The following is a 12,461-nucleotide window of genomic DNA, read 5'->3' on the forward strand; positions in this document are numbered from 1 at the left end:
AATTCATAAGTTCTAAAATATATTGTGGTTATGGTTGCCCAAGTCTGTGAATATATTAAAAGCCACTAAATTCTACAATTTAAATAGGTGAATTGTATGATATGTGAACTGTATCTTAAAGTTGTTTTTTTTTTTTTGAATGAAAAGAAACTATGGGAGATTATATTTGTAATCTCTGAGTGAGGAAGGCCTAGGTATGAAATGAACTCAGAAATCATTATAGAAAACGTGAATAAATCATGTACTATGCTCTTTGCAATTGTGACCCCATAGACTATAGCCCACCAGGCTCCTCTTGCCCATGGAATTTTTCAGGCAAGAATACTGGAGTGGGTTGCCATTTTTCCCCTTCAGGGACTCTTCCTAATCCAGGGATGGAACTCATCTCTTGCATCTTCTGCACTGGCAGGCAGATTCTTCACCACTAGTGCCACCTGGGAAGCCTGAAAAAATCATGTCCACTAACAAAAAAAAAATACATAAATAAAACTTTTCATGGAAGCAACACCATTTCTAAAGTTAAATTGTCAACAACATGAGAAACGCTGGGCTGGATGAAGCATAAGCTGGAATCAAGATTGCTGGGAAAAATATCAATAACCTCAGATATGCAGATGACACCACCCTTACGGCAGAAAGCAAAGAAGAGCTAAAGAGCCTCTTGATGAAAGTAAAAGAGGAGAGTGAAAGAGCTGGCTTAAAGCTCAACATTCAGAAAATTAAGATCATGGCATCTGGTCCCATCACTTCATGGCCAACAGATGGGGAAACAATGGAAACAGTGACAGACTTTATTTTGGGGGGCTCCAAAATCACTGCAGATGGTGACTGCAGCCATGAAATTAAAAGACGCTCGCTCCTTGGAAGAAAAGTTATGACCAACCTAGACAGCATATTAAAAAGCAGAGATGTTACTTTGCCAACAAAGGTCCATCTAGTCAAGGCTATGGTTTTTCTAGTAGTCATGTATGGATGTGAGAGTCGGACTATAAAGAAAACTGAGTACCAAAGAATTGATGCTTTTGAACTATGGTGTTGGAGAAGACTCTTGAGAGTCCCTTGGACTGCAAGGAAATCTAACCAGTCCATTGTAAAGGAAATCAGTTCTGAGTGTTCACTGGAAGGACTGATGTTGAAGCTGAAACTCCAATACTTTGGCCACCTGATGAGAAGAACTGACTCCTTGGAAAAGACCCTGATGTTGGGAAAGATTGAGGGCAGGAGAAGAAGAGGACGACAGAGGATGAGATGGTTGGATGGCATCACTGACTCAATGAACATGAATTTGAGTAAAATCCAGGAGTTGGTGATGGACAGGGAAGCCTGGCATGCTGCAGTCCATGGGGTCACAAAGAGTTGGACACGACTGAGCAACTGAACTGAACAGAACTGAAATGGGAAAAATATTTACAGCTTACATCAGAAAGATAATTTCCCTAACACATAAAAGTGTCCTCTAATAGAAAAGTCCGTCAATAGATACAACATTGAAAAGGAAATTTAAATGCATTTTAAATACCTCAAAAGATACTCAATTTCATTCATAAGAAGAGGAACACAAATTAAAGCTAAGAGATACCATTCTTTCATCTATGAGATTGTCACATATGAAAAAACATTCATACTTCACGGTGTGGGTGAGAGTTTGGCTACACAGACATTCTCATTCTTACTAACAGGAATGTAAACCAATCTCTATGGAGAGCAAAGTGGCACCAAGCACATTTCAGCAGCTCCACTTCCAGGAACTTATTCTACAGAATATACAAAACCACTCATGGAATCATATGCACACTAGTGTACTGCTCGGGTACAATATTGGTATTAACAAACAGACTGGAAACAACCAAACTTTCATCAGCAGGGAAGTAGTTACACAAATTAAGGCTGCCCATACCCTGAAATTCTCTACATTTGTGAAGAAGAAAGAGGGATGCTCTCCACGTGCTGGTAATATACCAAGACCTAACATTACATGACAAAAGCAACTTGCAGAACGGTATCAATGGTATTCACCATTTGTGGGAAAAGAGAATGGGCTGCAGAAAAACATAAAAATGAACTTGTTTGAAAATGCATTAACTATCTCTGGAAGAACACAACCAAGAAACCGTTATTAATGCCTGATGATGAGGGAGGGAGCAGGAAGAGAGAATTTTTTTCAACAAGCAGTCTTTTGTGCCTCTTGAATCACGTGAATGTCTTCAATGTTTTATACGTAAATAAATAAGTTTAATATTCTTGCCATTGTGCTCGGTCTGGAGGCTTAGATGTACTGAGCATCAAGACCTCAGTAAATAACACAAGAGGTTCCATGCAGGAAAGGAACCTGGGCATGTAACCCAGAGAGGGACGGGCTATGAGAAAGGCAGCCAGATGTAGCGAAAACAGACACAGGATTCCCAATCGAATGTGAATTTCAGATAAATAACAAATAATTTTTATTATGCAATATCTGAGACATGTCTATACTGTGTTTTGTCAGGCAGCCCAATCTGTTAGAAAATGCCTGGGCTTTCCTGGGCAGCTAGTTAGAACTACAACTAGTATACATCTCTGCTCAGAAGGTCTATATATACAACACTATGGAGAGAAAGAGCTGACATTTATACTTCACCTTAGAAGAAACAGTCTGACCCAGATTCAGACAGTATGCTGACTCCCCATGGATCTGTGAAATCATTTCAGGTAAGCATGAACAACTTGCTAAGATCACAAGGAGTTACCATCATTTCAGGCAAAGAAGCTTCCCTGGGTGGCTCAGATGGTTAAGAATCTACCTGCAATGCGGAAGACCCAGGTTCAATCCCTGGGTTAGAAAGATGCCCTGGCGAAGGAAATGGCAACCCATTTCAGTATTCTTGCCTGGAAAATCCAGGCATGGACAGAGGAGCCTGGCGGGCTACAGTCCATAGGGTCATAAAGAGTCGGACATGACTGAGTGACTAACACTTCAGTTTCAGGGAAAGAACCAAAGTGAGGGGAAGACCTAGAAAACAAGTCACTGAAAAAAGGGGCTGTGTTCCTATTTTAATTTGCGACTTTTAAACTCAGTAATCTCTATTTCAGAGAGATAGAATTACCATGGTTCTCGGTGACAAATGTCTTTTCAAAGTCAGCTGACAGATTTCATCTCAGCTGGAGCTGAGTGTATGAAAAAGAGAAAGAAAGAAATCGTGTATGTGACAGCCAAAACCCGACATATCTGATATTTGCTTCCTAACTGCCTTACTTTTTGGTAAGGTTTGCCCAGAACGAATCTGTGGAGAATAGCAGGAAATATATTATTCATATATTTCTCTTTCCATTTCACTGCAGTTCACTTTTGATCTTAGAAAAAATCACTGTAGTAGCTGTGACCAGTGAACTCAGTTCAATCAAGTAGGAACCACCTCCTGGCCCATGGCAGGTCTCCTAGGAGGATGGTGATTGCATGCACACTATTGGGTAGGCCAAAGAGTTCATTTGGGTTTTTCCATAAGATGATATAGAAAAACTCGAACAAACTCTTTGGCCAACCCAATACATAGACTGGTTCAAATGCTGACTGGAGCCAGTGTTATTACAAACTCCTGAAATATGCCAGGATAGACACCTTGGGAGAGGAGAGCAAATTCATCACAAGACCCTCCATGTTCCCCTCTTCCCAGTCTTCTTTCCAACATCCACAACCTCCTCTACCCTGCCTATATCCAGTTCAAAAATCAGTTCTTCAAAGAAGCCTTCCTCAAAGCCAGAATTGAAAGAGACACCTGTACCCCAATGTTCATTGCAGCACTGTTTATAATAGCCAGGACATGGAAGCAACCTAGATGTCCATCAGCAGACGAATGAATAAGAAAGCTGAGGTACATATACACAATGGAATATTACTCAGCCATTAAAAAGAATACATTTGAATCAGTTCTAATGAGGTGGATGCAACTGGAGCCGATTATACAGAGTGAAGTAAGCCAGAAAGAAGAACACCAATACAGTATACTAACGCATATATATGGAATTTAGGAAGATGGTAACAATAACCGTGCATGCGAGACAGCAAAAAAGACACAGATGTATTGAACAGTCTCTTGGACTCTGTGGGACAGGGCGAGGGCAGGATGATATGGAAGAATGGCATTGAAACATGTATATTACTACATGTGAAATGAATCGCCAGTCTAGGTTTGATGCATGAGACAGGGTGCTTGGGGCTGGTGCACTGGGATGACCCAGAGGGATGGGATGGGGAGGGAGGTGGAAGGGGGGTTCAGGATGGGGAACACATGTACACTCATGGAGGATTCAAATCAATGTATGGCAAAACCAATACAATATTGTAAAGTAAATAAATAAATAAATAAAAAAGAAGCCTTCCTCAGCTTCCTGAACATAACCTCCAAGCTGAAGTCATTGTTCCCTCCTCTCAGGACATGTTCCTAGGCTAGATTATTATCACAAGTAAACACTATATGAAGTACAATTAACCTCTGTTTGTCCCTGGTACTCATTTTAATCCTCTTAAATCCCTCCAATTGCATATTATCATTCAATGAAATCAAGGCTCAGAAAAACTAAAATGCCCAAGAACTGGAACTCAATCCAAGTGTGTCAGACACCACAGAATATGTTCTCGCCACTATTCTATATTGCCTTATGAGTCTCTCCATTAAAAAAAAAAAAGAAAAAAAAACCTAATTGGGTTTTCTTCTAATGTATAAAAACAATAATATCCAATATTAGGGTACAGGTAAATATAATTGTATATCCTATGGATATATAATACCCATGTATTATTACTATGAGGCCCACGGTCCAGTATTATCGATTCATGAAAGATGCATATTTTAAAAAGAAAACACATGAGGGAAGTCTAGATTAATATGTCTAGCAAAATGGCAACACATAAATATTGAGATTTCTGGGGGAAAATACAACAGACACTTTTCAAATGTATAACTGCACTCACGAGGAAAGAAGGGGAACCCACTAAGGCTGAAAATGAACCGAAAGCTGGAAGTTGATGCTGAGGTTGCAGTTGCCTGAGATATCTGTTGATTTCTAGAACATAGAGACAGGAGTCTAATGGCTACAATACCGAAGTTGGAACCTTGGGCACCTTCAAGACGAGGGGTTGGAACTAAGGTGCCTTGGAAAACCAGGAACCTTTAAGAGATGCATCCTTGTGGGTGAAAGGATGAACTGAGAAAAAAATAAAAATAACACCCTGGCCACTGTGCTCTGTGGGAAGAAATAATTCTCCCCTGAGAACTGACATCCACAGGTTCGCTCCTCACAGGTCTGGGCTCCACTTTTCATTACAAGTTTGGTTCAATTAAAACCAAGGGGAGAAATTACCTTAAAGTAGCTCTGGGCTGGTAGTACCCACAGATACCTGGCAGAGGCAATCACAAATCCTTTCTGGAAGAATTCACCTCAACTCTCAAGGAGAACTCAGATAAACATGAGCTTAGAGTTCCAAATTAAAAAACACACAGACATCAGGAAGAAAGGCAACAGAAAAGAAAGATAAGAGAATCCGGTTCCTAAGATTTTAAAATAATAAAATACTGACCTACAAATATAAAATAAGACACTTAAAATGTTTATGAAAAATAAGATGTAAGATTACTACAAAAAAAAAAAAAAGACCTGGCAGATTTGAAAAATCACCAAGCACAAGGGTAAAAGTAATTAAGATACTTTTGCTATCAAAAGCTCAACAGATGAGTTAAAGAGCAGGTTAGACACTACTGAAGAACTCATGAACTCAGAAGGTTCTATTTGATGTATGTATACCTATGGCTGACTATGTTGATGTTTGGCAGAAACCAACACAATTCTATAAAGCAATTTTCCTTCAATTAAGGAAAAAAAAAAAAGGTCTTATTGGAGCCAAGTCTTAAAGAGAAGAGACAATGAAACATGTGGACAGAAAGAAGAGTTCTAGGCAGAGGGTACCTGAAATGCAATGGCTTTGAGGAGGGAATGTGCCTTGTATTCCAAAAACTACAAGACGGTCAGCATGGCTAAAGGAAAAGGTTGGGGAGGCAACTGGAGGTCACACTGGTTCATAGGTCAATACAAGGATCTCCGGCATTGCCTCTGAGATGGGAAGTGGTGCAGCATTAACTCTGTTGGCTGAGGCTTCCATGTTGAAGAGAGTATAGAAGGCAGAGAGATAAGTGAGAAGCCCAAGCACTTATCTAGGTGGGGGGATGGCATCTTGCCCCGAGGTGGCAGGAGTGAGGGTCTGGGTCTCAAAATACATGAATTATTTTGCAGGTAGAGACTGCAGGATTTGCTGTTGGATGTGGTGGAAGGCCTGAGATGAAGACATGTGGTCAGGATGACTGAGCAGCTGGAAGAATGGGGTTGGAATGACCTGAAATGGGGAGCAACTCAAGACAGTCAAGAGGAGTGCTGATCAGGGCACTGGATAAACAGGTCTGGAGTTGAGAGGAGAGACGACCCAGAGGTATAAACGGGGAGCCACAGAGTGGGTTTAAAAGCCGCAAGACTGGCTAACAGCACTGAGGGGAAGAAGTATAAACAGAAAGGAAAGAGAAGAGTGGGGAGAACTGCCTGAATGGTAAAGCTGAGCGTGGAGTGCAGGGACTGGCCCGTCTCCAAAGGGGTCCATCAATGACCGCTCTCCCCAAGTCAGGTGGACCCATGGGGAGGCCTCGATGTGCAAGGGGGAGAAACTTAAAATAACGCCTTCTGATTCAGAGAGCACCACAGTTTGCTGTCAACGGGAGTGCAAATCTCATGGCAGCAGCTTCCTGACTACTTCAGCCAGAGCAAACCAAACAGAGCTCTGGTCGGATGAAAGAACTAACGGACAACGTCGACCATGAAGTGGATTCCAATCACTGCCAATTCTACCACTACCAGATGAACTCATGTAAAACCCAGTTTTGTATCTCCTCCATTAATAATATACCACTGGGGGGAAATTAGACATTTATTTTTAATATATTTTAACAACATTGCTGGGAGGGGTTGAGGGCAGCAAAAGAAGGGGACGACAGAGGATGAGATGGCTGGATGGCATCACCGACTCGATGGACATGAGTTTGAGTGAACTCTGGAGTTGGTGATGGACAGGGAGGCCTGGCGTGCTGCAATTCATGGGGTCCCAAAGAGTTGGGCACGACCGAGCGACTGAACTGAACAACATTGGAGGAGAGTAGGAGAGTCAGGCTTCATGAGCTTGACATTAGGTTGTGCAAAACTATGCAATTCTACTTCAGAAACTTTTAAAAGGGCATTTTGGTAAGGCACGCTGCAGCAATTCGGAGCTTGGTTGTAATCTCAGCTTGGAAGATTCCAAATATGAGGGCCTCTGCAGTTTTTTCCCTGGAGGGAATGCTGACAATCCATAACTGTGTTTTTGCTTTCTGTATCCTCAACCTAGCCCTACACCTAGCCCTTTCCATTGGGCCTGTGCATGCAGAGCACTCATCTTCCTGCTGCCAATTCTCTTTAGTATTTCATTTCAAAGCAAGAAATGGAAGTAACAAAATCAACCAGTGAGTGTTGGCACACAGAACTGAGAAGCACACAATTATACCTATCTCCCCTTTTAGGGGGGTGGCTTCCCTTGTAGCTTAGTCGGTAAAGAATCTGCTGCAATGCAGGAGACCCGGGTTCGATTCCTGGGTTGGGAAGATGCCCTGCAGAAGGAAATGGAAACCCACTCCAGTATTCTTGCCTGGAGAATCCCATGGACAGAGGAACCTGGAGGGCTATAGTCCATGGGGTCGCAAGAGTCAGACATGACTGAGCGACTAAACCACCACCACCACCCCTTTTAGGGGGTCTTGGTCAGGGTCTCCCCTTCCCCTCCATCGATCCCCTCCCTGCAGGTCTCTATAAACCCAAGCTTCCAGGCAAAGGTACTAGCTGTTATTACTTGATTAAACCTTAGGGTCTTTTTCTTTATGAGGATGTCACAGGAGATTCCTGGTGACCAAAGGCTATTTTAGGTATTTTTGACAGAAGGGTATGGGAGATAGCTGGAGGATAGGTGTCTGTCTTGTAGTTCTCTAATCCCAGCTTCTTAACACACCCATTTTGTTTTCAAAGCAGCTTGAGAAAAGCCGGATGCTGTAGTACTAGACCAGGTCCCCAGGTGTTCCTTAGAGAAGGACCATTCCACCCTTGCTGTTTGAGCTCTCCAAAGAGGCAGATCCTGGAGATAAGGGTCACCATTATACCAAGAGACCCAGCCCACAGAGCAAATATATTCACATGAATCTTCCTGAGGGGAACTGGCTTCATTAAAAGGATAAGCTTCATTAACAGGAGTAATAAGATTTGGAAGTTTTGAAATCAGCTTCCCTAATAACTGACAGGAAAAAGAAAACTTTCTAGTTCCAAATTTCAGACTAGATAGATAACATCTATTTCCCCTCTTTCCTACATTTCCACTGAAAAATGAAAATAAAGGGGAAAGGCGGCAAGGCATATGAACAGATGGGAGAAAAGAAACCATAAAACTATAACATTGGAAAAATAAGAATGAGAACTACTAATAGACCAGAAAGAATTCCTGGAAGATAGGAAGCAGGTGGCGTGGAACCGAGGAGATAAAGGAAACCCATTCTCTAAAAACTGGGGAAGCACAGGACTTTCAGGGGGCACTGGAGGAGCCCTAAGCCCTGAGCCCATGAAAGCCAAGACAAGATGGGCCAATGGACAACCTCTGTGAAAGCCAGATCTCAAGCTTATGCCAGGAATCTTCTCTCTTAAGAAATAGAGATCTGGGACTTCCCTGGTGGTGCAGTGGAGAAGAATCTGCCTGCCAATGCAGGAGACACAGGTTCAACCCCTGATCCAGGAGGATTCCATATGCCGAGGAGCGGCTGGACCCACGTGCCCCGACTACTGAGCCCGCAGGCTGCAACAACTAAAGCCCGTGCAGCTAGAGCCTGTGTCCACAAGAGAGCCACCACAGTGAGAAGCCTGTGCACGGCAACAAAGGTCCAGTGGAGCCAAAACTAAATATTTATATATATATTTTTTAATCTCTAAAAAAAGAGAGAGAGAGAGAGATTGGTCCTCATAGGGTGTCAGTGGCAACAGAGGGCCTATGAAAAAAGCAGACCAAGAGAATGTGAAGACTGTCCTGGAAGGAAACATATACCATTCCCGAAGCCATGTACCTCAAGAGCAGAGCTCTCCTCCCCATGGCTACCTGGGGAGTCCCTACCCACCTAACTGGAGGGAAACTTTCCCACTTTTAAAGTCGTTGGCTTTCAGTGCAAAAAAGTTTTCTGAGCAACCTTACATGTTCCCATTTTCTAGCCTGGAAGTTCTCTTCTTTAAATTGTTTTAATATGTTGTGTTTGACTCAGACAAAAGTTCTGAAGCATCATTATCCTGGAGGGGCTTAAAAGCCTGACCAGGTCCATAATGATAATGCCTTGTCCATTTTTGCTCCCATTGGGTGATCATCGAAGTGGTTATTTACTGACTATAGCCCTTGCTTTTCACATCTGTGTTCATTTCCTGGGGGTACTGTTATAAAGCACAGCAGACGAGGTGGTTTAAAACAGTAGCAACTTATTCATTCACAATTCTAGAGGCCAGATGTCTGAAATCAAGGGGTCACAGTCCCTCTGAGACTCTGGGGCAAATCCCTCTTTGCCTCTGTCACTGATATTCCCGGGGGTGCAACTACATCACTCCAAGTCTGCGTCTGTTGTCAAATGATGCTCCCCCCGGCTGCCTCTGTGTCCAAATTTCTCTCTGCTAACAAGGACACTAGTCATACTGGATTAATGGTCTCATCGTAGCTCAAGTACATCTGTGAAAACCCTATTTCCAATAATGTCACATTCACAGGCACCAGGAACTGGGACTTTGCCTTATCTTTGGGGGAGGACACAATGCAACACACAACACCATCTTTTGTCCTTTTTGACAGAAGGGCTTTCTGAAATGTTCCCACTTTGTCCCATTACTGACCCCACAGAGTACCTAAAACACAGCATTTTCTAAGTTTAAGGGTGGACACACACACACACAAAAAGCCAACCATTTTACAGGGAGAAGAAAGAATAAGTCAGGTCTTCACACACTGAGGATTTTCTTTCATCTCTGCCCAAAGGAAACCAGTCAAGTCAGAACCAAGGTAGGATGAATGGTGAAGGACTTCAGGGTATTCCAATCCAGACCATGATACACGGTAGCCAGAAGTTACAGACACTGCATGGTGATAGGCTGCTAGCTTTTGAAATGAAAAGCCAGAAGGCGCTATGAAAGATCAACTCCGTGATGAAACTGCTGTTCCTCCGAGGCTGCCATTTTTCTGTGCTAACATTTCTGATCAAAGGGAAAAGTTTTTTTTTTTTAATGATATATTACAAAAACCCAGGAGAACTGCCTTTTATCAGTTGTTGTCTGTGTCTCCAACCTCTGCCACACTGCCCGGATGAAGGCTGAGTGAATGAAATAACTTGTTTTTTAACTATGATGACCAAAATGTACACTAAAAACATTATGATCAAATCATACTAATGAATGGCTATTGTCTCTTTCCAGGCTCTCCTTCCATTTATTATGTATACATATACTTCACCAAAGCTATTCTCTTAGTGAAATATAGCTCTCATTTTCATTTCACATTCTATCCCTCATTATCCTTCATTGCTACTTTCTTATTCATTATTCTTTTCTGTTATTTTGCAATATCCCATGGAGGTGATTATTATAACTGACTTCACCATTTCCTCGTGAAAGTGTTAGTTGCTCAGTCATGTTCGATTCTCTTTGGGACCCCCATGGACTGTAGCCCAACAGGCTCCTCTGTCCATGGAATTCTTCAGGCAAGAATACTGGAGTGGGCTGCCATTTCCCTATTGCTGGATGATTGGTTGTTTCTGCTATTTGGCCTTTATCAATAATGGTGCAGTGAAATGCTTCTACAGGCTCAGAAAGAAAACAAGCTGTAGCATGTCTGCCTGAAAGAAATGAAAACAGCTCAAATGGGGCATCATTTCAAAGAACTCAACGGATCTTCTGGACAGCATTTTCCTGCGGGCTATTCAGGAACAGGCTGTGTTTACAGTTGGTCCTGTTTGCAGTTAAATGGCTAGCAAAAGTTCGCTGGTAAACTCTTGCTTTTCAGAGCCAGTGAACTCAAACAAGATAAGCTATATTTTGCTATTTCGACTTAGCCCCTCGGAGCTGCTGGAGGTGCTCTCTTTGTCATATTATTCTTATACCATCTGAACCTCCAAGCTTTATCAGTCACTACTGTGACAAAAGCTGTCTTTGCCGAGGCAGTCTTTATCCACAGGGGTGATTGCAGGCCCTGGCTACCATCTGAGCATCTTGCACTCGAGTCAGAATGACACTAGAGAGGAACATGGTGATTTCCTGGAAGTAACTGGATAAAACAGTCAAGAGAGCAATTCAAAGGACAGGTGGATAGTGAAAGGCTGTATGTGAGAAGAAAGAAAAGGTATAGAGAAGTTATATTTACTTAGGTACTGATTCCTAGAGTAAACCATTTTTTCTGAACTTCTGAAAATGGACACACTGTCTCAGGGTCCTCATATGATAAATAACACCAGACATTGGTATTCCTGGAGATACTATTCCTACATTAAGGGAAAATTTTTCAGAAGGTGAAACCTTGAGTGTACATCTTAGAGCTTTAAATAGTCTCCCTAATTATGGGAATAGCTTAGCTTTCAGTTGGCTCAGCATTTCTGTTTCTCCCTAAATTTAATTCTTACTAATGGGGTCAACACTGCTTTCTAAATAAATGCTTTGTCCTGTACTCTAAAAATTAAATCATCACCTTTAGGGAGCATGCACGAGGCAAGGCCAGGAAGAGTGCAGACACCATCTGCCACCCACTGTAGGGGAAAACCCAGTCAGTGCTCAGCGATGTTTAAATTCAGATACTAGAGATTTTGTGTGTCAACGACAGTGAATCTGCTTTAGGCGAAATTCTAAAGACAGGTGATGATTACCAAACTTCTGAAACCGGCAAACTGTTCATCAATTCTGAGACTGTTCAAGCCCTCAATTCTATTAATATTTATCAACATGTCTATAATTAGCTGGTCTAAGAGTTCTTTACACAACAAAGATTTACTATATAGAACAGGGAACTATCTTCAATATCTTGTAACAAACTATAGTGGAAAAAGAATTGGAAGAAAAGATTCAAATCACTTTGCTGTATACCGAAAACTAACACAATATTGTAAATCAGCTATACTTTGAAAAAAAAAAAGAATTCTCCTTTAGAATTTAACTTTCTGGCATTAGGTAAACAATTATTCATTTATTCCCTATGAAAGAAAAGGAATAAAACAGAAAGAAGGTAGAATATTCTAGGTTAATAATCTATCCTATTAATAACAAGAAAAATGGTTTGTAATACTCATCATCACCATCACAATAGCCATTGATAATAGTCCTTTTTTTCACAAGGCAGTTTTACATTTTATTTTCACATT

The sequence above is a fragment of the Oryx dammah genome, unplaced genomic scaffold (genome assembly GCF_014754425.2).
Source record: "Oryx dammah isolate SB20612 unplaced genomic scaffold, SCBI_Odam_1.1 HiC_scaffold_11, whole genome shotgun sequence".
In the NCBI taxonomy this organism is placed as follows: Eukaryota; Metazoa; Chordata; class Mammalia; order Artiodactyla; family Bovidae; genus Oryx; species Oryx dammah.